This window comes from Labrus bergylta, chromosome 6, assembly GCF_963930695.1.
Source record: "Labrus bergylta chromosome 6, fLabBer1.1, whole genome shotgun sequence".
Classification (NCBI taxonomy): Eukaryota; Metazoa; Chordata; class Actinopteri; order Labriformes; family Labridae; genus Labrus; species Labrus bergylta.
In genome coordinates this window covers 21,713,317-21,723,990 of record NC_089200.1, presented here as the reverse complement: position 1 = coordinate 21,723,990, position 10,674 = coordinate 21,713,317, and positions in this window count along the sequence as shown.

Sequence of the window (10,674 nt, the reverse complement as noted above, 5' to 3'; positions counted from 1 at the left end):
TTTTTGTTTTTTTGTTGTTGTTGTTGTTGTTGTCTTATTAAAACTATTTGATTTAATTTAAACATTTTTTTATTAAATGGAAACCCTTTGCATGTCTGTTTGTATCATAGTAACATATCTTTTTTTTTTTTTTTTTTAAACATGTTGAAATATTTTCAAGCGTGCACCACTTTAACATCATAAAATTGAGAATCACCTTCATTAACCTTCATTTCCAGGAACATTTTAAAAAATGTGGTGTCAGTGGAAGCCAGTCTGCAAAATCTTGGTTCAAAGAGGATGTACCCGTTGTTGTTGTTTTTTATCACAGGGTAGAAAGGTGTTGTAATTACTATTCATTAGAAGTCAAAACTTCTATAACTACCCATCTCTACTTAATATGAAGACTGGAGAATGATCACAGCCTGAATGAATGCAGAAAATACAACTCAAATAACCAAATAATGGTCAAGGGGGACACAAGGGTTAAGGTGTATAACAGTGGATTAAAAGGGGAGATACATTAATTTAAACATTTTCAACTGTAAATGTTCCATCAAGAAGATTGATAAAGCATCAAACAATCTAATCCCTCAACTGATTTAACGTGAATCATGATCAGTATTCAACAATTCCTACACTGGTTCTTTAGCTACATCATTTTTTATTTCGTTTTTTACTACAAAGAATCAACCATGTAATACATGTCTTGATGCACAGCATTAGACTTTAGACAGGAGGAAATCTGCATTTCAGCCAGTCTCTCTTGGCTTTAGTGTGCTTAAAGACACTGTACACATGGTGCACATACTGTAAAGGCCTTAGTGGGTGATGATGTGAATGTTTTAGTCATCATATATTTTGGCATTTTTCTCCTTAGAAGATTTTAAAAGTGAAAGTTGCAATGGCAACATTCAATAAATAAGACCTAATTAAAATAAAATAGTGACTGTACATTTCTAATTCCACAAGAATGAAAACAATATTTAAAAAAAAAAAAATGAAGTACCGGTAAGGCTTTTGATTTCTTCAACCCACTTGAACATTGTTGACTATAGAAAAAAAACACCTTTCTACTGAGAGCACAACAGTCAAATAAATTCCCTGAAAAATGTTAGCATACAAATACTCAGTTGTTTTGCTGCCATTTCCTCTATGACAAATGTCCCATGATGCCTCATAGTGTGTGCTGTATGTCCATAGCATCATGATGATGAGCTATCCAGTGGCACGGCCAGGATCAGCTCAAAGTAGAGTTTCAGAGATTTTGTCTTTTTTTATTTATCGTATCCTTGTGAAGAGGTTTAAAACTGATACAGACTCCCGCAACAACAGAAAACAAAGTTGATTGTTGGGCAGATATAAGGGGTCTCAAATAACAGAACATAATAAGTGCTTTCTCACCTTTGTAGACCTTGTTTTTTTTTTAAAACATTCCAAAAGCCTAGCGTCTCATCTCCAGCCCTCAGCAGAAATAAGGCTTTTTATTTTTTACAATTAGCATGACAAACAACAAGATCACATTGTCACTATAAAAACCACACACACTGACCAGATAGAGAACTCTGTAAGAGTGTCCTGTGAGATTTGTAACCTGTGTGAGCGCTGGATACTTCCACACCAAGATCTGGTTCTGAGAATAACCATGAGTGCTTACCTGGGGAAAAAAAGAGGCAACATTATAACCTGCTGGGGACTTAGTGCAGTTTAGTTTGAACGATTGTTCCTTGTACGCTCTACTGAAACTTATATAAGAAAACTATGTTTATACTGCCAACGTACAGCCACACAAAAGATTTGATTCAAAACACTGAAGTGTAGACAAAGATTATCAGGCCCTAATTTTGAGCAGCTCTTGCTCTGGTTTATCTTGATGTGCCAAATGTCCAAAAGTGTTATGCAAATAAAGTAGAGGAATATACAGAGTTGCTTTAAAAAGATCTTTAAAACTGAATGTTAGTGATAATTGGGTTAAGAATAGGTGTAATTGAGAAGGATAAAGTGACTCATTTTTGAGTAAAACAAATACTAAAAGGTACAAATATAAAAAGAGAGAGTAAACTGCACTGCCATGTAGCTCTTCCTACAACAAACATTACCTCAATTTCAAAAAAATGTATTGGCAGGAAAGAGTTTGCACACAAGTGTGTATCTGGAGACCCTTACTAGCTCATTGGCATGTTTAGACCAGGCCAGGTTGCAGACCTGAGAGCCTGTGTCAGCTTCTGAAACGACCACAAATTGTCTTAATTGTATGTGTTTCTGAGGCTCTGGAGGTTTGCTCACTTGTTCATAAATGTTGATTTGTAATAGAACTCAATAATACTATATGACCAGTGTTTATGTGAAACATTAACTTTATTAAAGAACACAAAAAAACATAGGAAGGGAGTAAAAAATAATTTACAACAGGGCTCAAGTTGTCATTTTGAATATTGATCTGACGAAGAAGGCGATGTTCATAATCTGGATCCATCCTAGGTTGAAATCCAGATCCCGCATTCACAAGCTGGAAGGATGGAGAGCTGGCCAACATACACAAAAAGATACAAATCATTTAAATGGAGGAGCTATTTTTATTATTTGTGTGACTGCTGTTGGGCTTTTAACTCACTCTACAGTGTTTGCTTAAATACTATTTAGAATCCTGAAAATACTAACTCTCAAAGATGAGAAAATGAGCTATTTGAATCAACTGGCTTACATCTTGTTGATAGAAAAACATATTTCACATGATAAATTAAAGCACTTAGAAGTCAACACTCGTGAAAGCATATCATGTAGGTCTTTAGTCAAACTCTAGTATACGGTGGCCGGTAGGTGGCCGGTAGGGGTCAAATGCTCAGCAAATGAAACGACATACAATGAGAAAAACGCGCAGCATATGTAGAAATGCTGCACATTTAAAAGCAAATGCAAACTACCACAACAAATACAAAGGCTGAAAAGCGCTGAAAAGACACAAACGCGCTGCAAATAGGCAAAACAACGGCATAAGCATCAAACGGGCTGCATGTACAGAAACGAAACTTAAGTCAAAACCATGGTCAAAACCATAGACTGTAAATATTGGTTTTGACTTAAGTTTCGTTTCTGTACGTGCAGCGTGTTTGATGCTGAAGCCGTTGTTTTGCCTATTTGCAGCGTGTTTGTGTCTTTGCAGCGCGGGTCAGCCTTTGAATTTGTTGTGGTAGTTTGCATTTGCTTTTGAATTTGCAGCGTTTCTATATATGCTGCACGTTTTTCTAAATATATGTCATTTCATCAGTTGCTGAGTGTTTGACCTCTACCGGCCACCGTACTAGTAAGCCAAAAACGGACAGAAAAAGAAAAAAGTGACCAACTCGCTAACTTCAGGTTAATTCTGTGACTATACAAATAGTGATGACTTTTTAGCAGCCACAAAAAATTAATGACATTTCTGAGAAACAAAATGACATAACGTTATCAACTGTAGTGTAGTGTTTTAGTGTAACTAAGACAAAGATACATGTGCATTGTGGGATTTTTGACCCTCATCGTCGTGACGTATGTCTGTCAAATCAAAAACACGGAAGTGCTAAATAATGTAATGTTACTAACGAGAGAGGTTTTCTTTTGTTGAGTAGCCCATTGCGATCACTGGTTATTTTACAGTGGGTAGGGATCGGGTCATAAAGTGTTTCATAGACTAGTATTCATTCGTAACAGTAGGCTACAACATCAAACTTTAAAAGTATTTTATTTAATATCTCATGCTGCTGTGATCTTTCAGTAACACGCAATAAATACCACCGCTTATAAAAAAAAGGTCGGGCACCACTTCTGATGGTCAAACTAAAGTACCGCTTACGTTAAATTAAAATAATGTAGTGTGTTATTGTACCTCAGTATGAGTGAGTTCCTTGTCATGTCCAAACACCAACCATAGAGGGCGTGCCAACTCTACATCAGACCAGCTACAGACTCATCTGAAGGCGGGACTGCTCTGGTTCTCTGATGTACTCTCCTCCACAAGTCCTAAACCTCTCCTTCTAAATGAACTTGAATAAGGTTTTGCTTGTCTTTTATTCATTTCCCACCTTCAGCTTTTTCTGCAGTCTGACACACAGCAATCCCTTGATGCTACTTTCTGAACATGGGCCCTGAACGCCCTGAAACACTGACATGTCTGTGTGACATTAAGGCACAAATAACAACAGGATGTATAAATCAACAAGATGAGATATGAAAATGATTTACTCATCAGGGTTATTTGAATTGATGCCCATTGTACCCTCCACTTTGTTGCATCAGAATGTGCAATGTGTGCATATTTATTGTTAATTGTGTTGTCATAAATTCCTTGCTCAAAGACACTTTAGCTGTGGGCTAATTTTCTATCCCAAATCCCAGGTATTCCAAGCACAGTGACATCACACTTTTTCTAAGAAAGCAGGTGCAGGGCTTGTGATGAAATATTTGATAATCTAATCAGGCATGAAGCCTTGTTTGGGTTCATGACAGTTCAGATGTATTTTTAGTCCTGAGGGCTCGCACGCCCTGCCTGCTTCTTTAGATTATACTGCAACAAGATTAAAAGCTCATAATGTGTGTTTTGGTGATAAATGCTTGATTTTTTCTACATGTATGCTCTCATCAAAAAACATTGCTGCCCCCAGCACACACACACACACACACACACACACACACACACACACACACACACACACACACACACACACACACACACACACACACACACACACACACACACACACACACACACACACACACACACACACACACCATTCTTCTATACAATAATGCAGCCTCTGAAATGCACTGCTAATGACCATGTAGCTGTAACAAAAGGCTGAAAACTGTGCCTTTAATGCTGGCAAGTGTAGTGGTAATAATCACACACAGAGCACACAGAGGCCCCATGTGAACCTCACTGTGTGCTTTCTGGTGAGTGAGCCAATAGAAATTTACCACATCGGACACACAACATAGTTCTACAAGTGTGAAGAAGGCAACCCCCTCTCCCCAGTTCTGTCTGTCTATCTGTCTCCCTCACAGACACACCCACACAACACTGGCGCCAACAAGCAAATCCCCCCCTTCAACCCCGACCCCCTCAACTGACCTCTAATTATGTCATGCGAAAAAGCTGTGTCCCATTGTAAAGCTCTCTTAATCAAACCCAATTAATTCCGCTATTTTCCCTTATTGTCCTGTCCAAGGAACGCGTCTTCCCAATAAGACTGTTAACTCCAGCCGTGGCCCTTTCAGATCTGCTGGGCTGCAGGAGCGAAATAATAGACTGCACAATTAATCAATTAGTCAATGGGGACTCAGCGGTCCTAAATGAACACAGTAACTGTGTACTGGAGGAGAGTTACGACATTTTGTAGGAACATTTCTAAATGTTTTTGAGGAAATTGTTGACATTTGTAGGAATTTTCTTGGAAGTTCTCAGTGGGTGGAAGCCAGAACATCTCGGCTCCATGCTACAAGGCATCTGCAGGATTCAAACCTGGTGCCTGCTTGCAGTGAGACTTCTGAGTTGACCACTGATGTACTGGGATGAAGTATAGCACAGTATTGGTGAAGTGCAGTTTTATCATCAACTACTGGACCCTGTGAGAGTTCAAGTGTCATCATAGCACCAACAACCTTAGAAACCAGCTGCAAAGGTTCCTTCTTCACAAAACCACCTCTTTGCTGCCGAGTTATAAAAGCAATAAGCCATGTTCGACCCCAATTTGTGCAACAGTTTAAAACAATAAATAACCATCAACTGCAATCCATGAAAAAAAATCTGCAAGATGATTGAATTGCCTTTTCTGAATTACTCAATAAAACTGGTACTGTAAGTTAAACAACTTCATAAACTGTATTTAGAATAGTCCTAACAAAATGTGCCTATTTATTAAAAAACATATGACCTTGCATATTGATTCATGTTTTATTTCACTGACACATAACACAATGCTATAAAGTTCACTCAGCCCTTTATATGCCCTGTGTCAACAGGAACAACTCGTGCTTTAGCTGTAAGGAATAGGAAACTCTTGATGTCAGTTTGTGGCTTAAAAGCAACGAAACATAAATCTTGCAAACTCCATCTGATGCTATGGTTGCAGATGATCCATGATTAGCATATCAACTGATCTCCAGCACAGGTCTGGATCCAAACAGCAGACGAATCAAATCTTTGGTACATGAGGCGGGATCTCAATCCATTGAGCTAATGGGATGACCTTCTCCAATGGGATCACTTTGAGTTTGACATAAAAAAAAAAAAACTGCTGTTTTAAGTACTGCATTTAAAAAAAAAAACCTCCATGGGGCAAGGGAGGAAGGATGTTTAAATCAGGCGCTGTTAAAACCAACAGCCAATGAAAACATTTACATGTATGTTTAATCCATTTTATGGGATATGTGGATGTAGTACACCAATATGTGTGACCGCTTTTTTTTGTTTCGCTTACGATAGTAGTCTATAACTTGCCCTCAGTGTGTAACAACTCAGAGCAAGTCAGAGCTTTTATCATTGCACACGCAATGAGGTGTTTCAGAGAGGTGTTCAGCACAAAGAAATCAAAGCCAGACAGCATAAGTGTTACCTTGACTTGTGAGTTTAAGTTGATTGCTCAAGTCCAATTTGCCTGAAGCCGAGCTCCACTGCTCACTTGGTGTCTTGCGTTAAGGTTGGTTTCAATAACAATTGCACTTTTTAGGTTTGTTTCGTAAAAAGTTGCCTATATCACTGTGTGCTGGTGGCAGCACTTAAAAAAACTTTTCCCCCTTATTATCTAAAAGAATGCTTTTATAGATCACAATGGGTTCACACCATGAGATAATTAGAGCTCAAACGGAGTTATGGAGAATGTGCGCACCAAGGTGGAGGAACAAGACACAAAACTTTCAAAGGATCGTCTGTCCTAGGGTAGCCTAACTCAGTTTACCAGTGAAGTGTGTGAACAGCACTGCAGACTGCTGTCCCTGTTAACTTACTAATGCTGTTGTAATGTGCTTAGTATGTCCACAACATTTTTTCAATAAATGAATAATCCCAAACATTCAAATTAAATTGTAAAATGTGAATTTGTGCAGCAGAGTGTGAAGTCATCATTCAAATGACTTCTCTCAGCACCCCCAACTCAAGCTGACTTCCAGCATCCCTGTTTGGGGCCTGAGGTAGTCAGTCCTACTTTTCCCCCCACTATGACACCAATGGCGACTTACATAATACGTATCCAGAAGGTCAAAAATCAATGTTCAGGTCTCAAGTCTCCTTTTTTTTGAGACCAATTCAAGTTTAAGCCCCCTCATCATTTACTTGTTTCTCCATCTATTTCACTTTAGCGAGAAGGCTTTTATTGTCTTTAGTGGACTGATGTTTGGCTGTATTGTCTCAATTATCATGTCAGAAAGATAAGAAAGAGTGCCCTCCTGTTCTATCACAACCACACATAGCTTTTTTCACCATCTTGTGATTTATTATTTGACATCTATAGCAGCATGTGGACTGATTGATTTTCTTTGCCATGCTGATGTCCACACTAGATTATGAGAGCATTAAGATGAAAAAATGTAAACACCATACACCAACCATCAGATATCAACAAGGATAAATATTCAATAGTTTAAAAAAAGGAGTTATCTTGGATTTAGTCAGAAGTAAATAAGAAGGTACCCTTTGAATGAAAAATGTGAGATTTTGATGTGAGAGAATGACTCTTAGGTAGGACCAGGTATTTTTCCCTGTTATCCTGCTGCTGCTCTTTTTCCCATGCTTTTCTATGTGCCACTCACTCGGTGCTAAACGCATGCCTACCCTGGCCCCTGGCTGTGGCTATAGCCCCGACCAGGCCCCAGCTGAGCAGTGCCAAGCTGTCCAGCAGTTAGTTAGTGTCTGTGTAGGCCTGGCTCAGCTCGGCCCAGCCCGGCATGGGTACTAATCCTCAGGCTGTCAGAGGACCCTGCTCTGAACTCATCCTGCAACACAGGAAAACGCTCTAATTGGGGGATTTTCTACATCATTAACTCTGATGAGCAGCCATTCTACCCTCCCTCCCTCCCTCCCCTCATCCTCTCCACTCTTACTCACTCCGCCTCTCACTCCCACACTTTTCTCCTGCTTAGTCTCTTTTTTTTAATGTTTGTCTTCTTCCTTTCTCTCACTTCGACTTCCTCACAATCATTGTCTGTTTGACCATGTTTTCTTTTCCTAAGGAAGTTGATCTTTTTTTCAGACATTCAGTGTGATGATTGTTTGGAAACACTGTGGGATGTGATCCCATTAACACAAGTCAACATGTGGAAGTAGTGAAAGGATTGAAATCCCTCTAGTTGTATGCGGAGCAAAGCAACCAAATTTCTGATAAAACAAAAACTAAAAACAAAACTAAAAACTGGCAAACTGTCCCCTATATACCCTACAATGAATTATAATCATTTTTTAATAGTACATCCATTATAATAAATTCAATTATACTGCATTCCGGCTCTGAGATGTGAAATCACTCCTGTCCCTGTGTTTTTTGTTCATTAAACAGAGAACAGATTCTTCTGTCAAAAAGTATAAAATAAATAGAATATATCAAAAAACAGTTTTTCAACTAATAAAACAAATTTCACACATGGATTTAAGAAATACTGGTTGAATTTTCATTAGATTTAAGCAAATGGGTTAAAAATTGTGTTTATTCTGCTAAAGATAAAATGTTTTCATCCACATCATGAAAAAAAGGTCTTTGAGGATTAAGGTGTTAATTGTGTTTAAATTGCTGTCTGGATCTGTAAAGATGAACAAGTCTTCTTTTTAGAAAACCAGGAGCTTAGCTATAGATGTAATACTCCTCATGCCAGGCATAAACCAATTGAGTGAGTGTAATGCAGTAACTTAAAACTTCTGTGTAGGATTTAAAAGATGTTAAAAAAATTCAACATTACTCTGTTATATCCACTGGCCTTCCCATATGCCCCCTGTACTTGGGTCCATGCAGGCCTCCATCTGTCTAGGAAAGTGATTCACACACTGAGGAGGCCAGCTCGCACAGCGGCACCGGTCCCTCTGTGAACATGTGTTGCAGCGGCTGAGTTGCCTGCCTGCCTCTCTGCCTGGGGGCAATTAGGGAGCCGGGCCTTGTGGTCAGAGGCCCCCCTGGAAAGCCCTGATTGATTGGAGTCTCATCTTCCTAACAGGCTGGCACCCTGCCACCAAACCATGGAACAGCAGAGAGGATCGGGAGGGGTAAAAAAAAAAAAAACTAGCGAAAGAAAGAGCCCTTATACGACAAAGAGAGACAGGGCACTAGTGTTACAGGAAAAGAAAGAAAAATGTCTGCCCATGTATGTCAGATGATAACGATTATACTGTAGTAATCTTGGATTGCTCTTTAGACTTAGTGGGGTAAGAAGAAAAAAAGCACTGACTGTGTGGGAATGAGTGCACAGGTCAACATGAAAGCGCTGCAGAGAGAAAGTGGGAAACATATTCTATCAAACTATATTTATTTTCAGTAGATCTTGATCTTCTTTTTTTTCCAGAACACGGACATCAATGATCCAAAAACAATTTACGCAAAAAAGAAAGAAATCACTACAGCACAGATATTACTACAACACATATGAAGCAAAACAGCCATTCAAGAAAAAGAAAAAAACACACTGTACATTTTCACATAAAAAAAAAAAAAAAACTGTTAAACTTCTAGTGCATATGTCCATTTTCTAACCTTTGGCTTTTTATTGGTCCCAAATCACATGTATGTAATATCCTAAGGACGCTCTGTACTTGAAAGGTATTTCTCATATGAGGTCCTGGCATTGTCCAATAGGCAGGCTAAACATCACTAACCAACAACTTTACAAAACATGAGGACACATGACGAGCAGCAGATATCAAACTGTGTTTCTAACCCCGTAAGCAGTATAAGAGTTGATTTTTAACTGAACCAGAAATGATTTTATACTTGTGTTGCTGCTGTAGTTCTCAGTGTGGATACATGATTAACCGTTGACACAACTTTCACATCATATTTACGTGAAATATCATACCATACGAAAGGGCAGTTAAGGGGACAGTAGTTGTTCAAAGAAGATATAAAAATAAAAGTTATTCTAAAATTGCACTTTACATCAAGGACTTTCTCTCTCTCTTTTTCCACAACAGTCAAAAAAAAGTTAACATGTAGCGTTAGACTATTTCTCTTCCTGTTCATAGTTTGTATGTGAGATGTAATCTGTATGCTTAACCAAATACAAATGTATCCAGCTGTACTGCCATTATTGAACACACCATGGTTAAGTTTAAAAAACAATCAGAGCTTGACTCTATAACAGATGGTTAAAGACCGATACTGTGTCACTAAACATCAACAGCTACAACCCATGTTTCTCCTCCTTTGATTAAGACAAAAAAAACCCTTCAATGACAAAATGGTTACAAGGGCCTATTTAGTGCAGCCTGCACTTTAGTGCAGTGCCCCCTACCCCCCAAAACCCCCTTCAGTTTCAAACAAAGAGGATACACTTGGATCAATTGTGCCGAACAAAGACTAAACTATGTGGGGTGACGCATCACACAGGGCTCTTTCTGCTGCCCTGCACGTACACGCAGTCACCCAACAGTGAGCTGCCAACAGGTCTTCTCCTCCAACAGCCACTCAAGCAAAAAGAGGGTTACTCTGCTCAGCCTGTCTTTCTATCTATCTTTCTTTTATC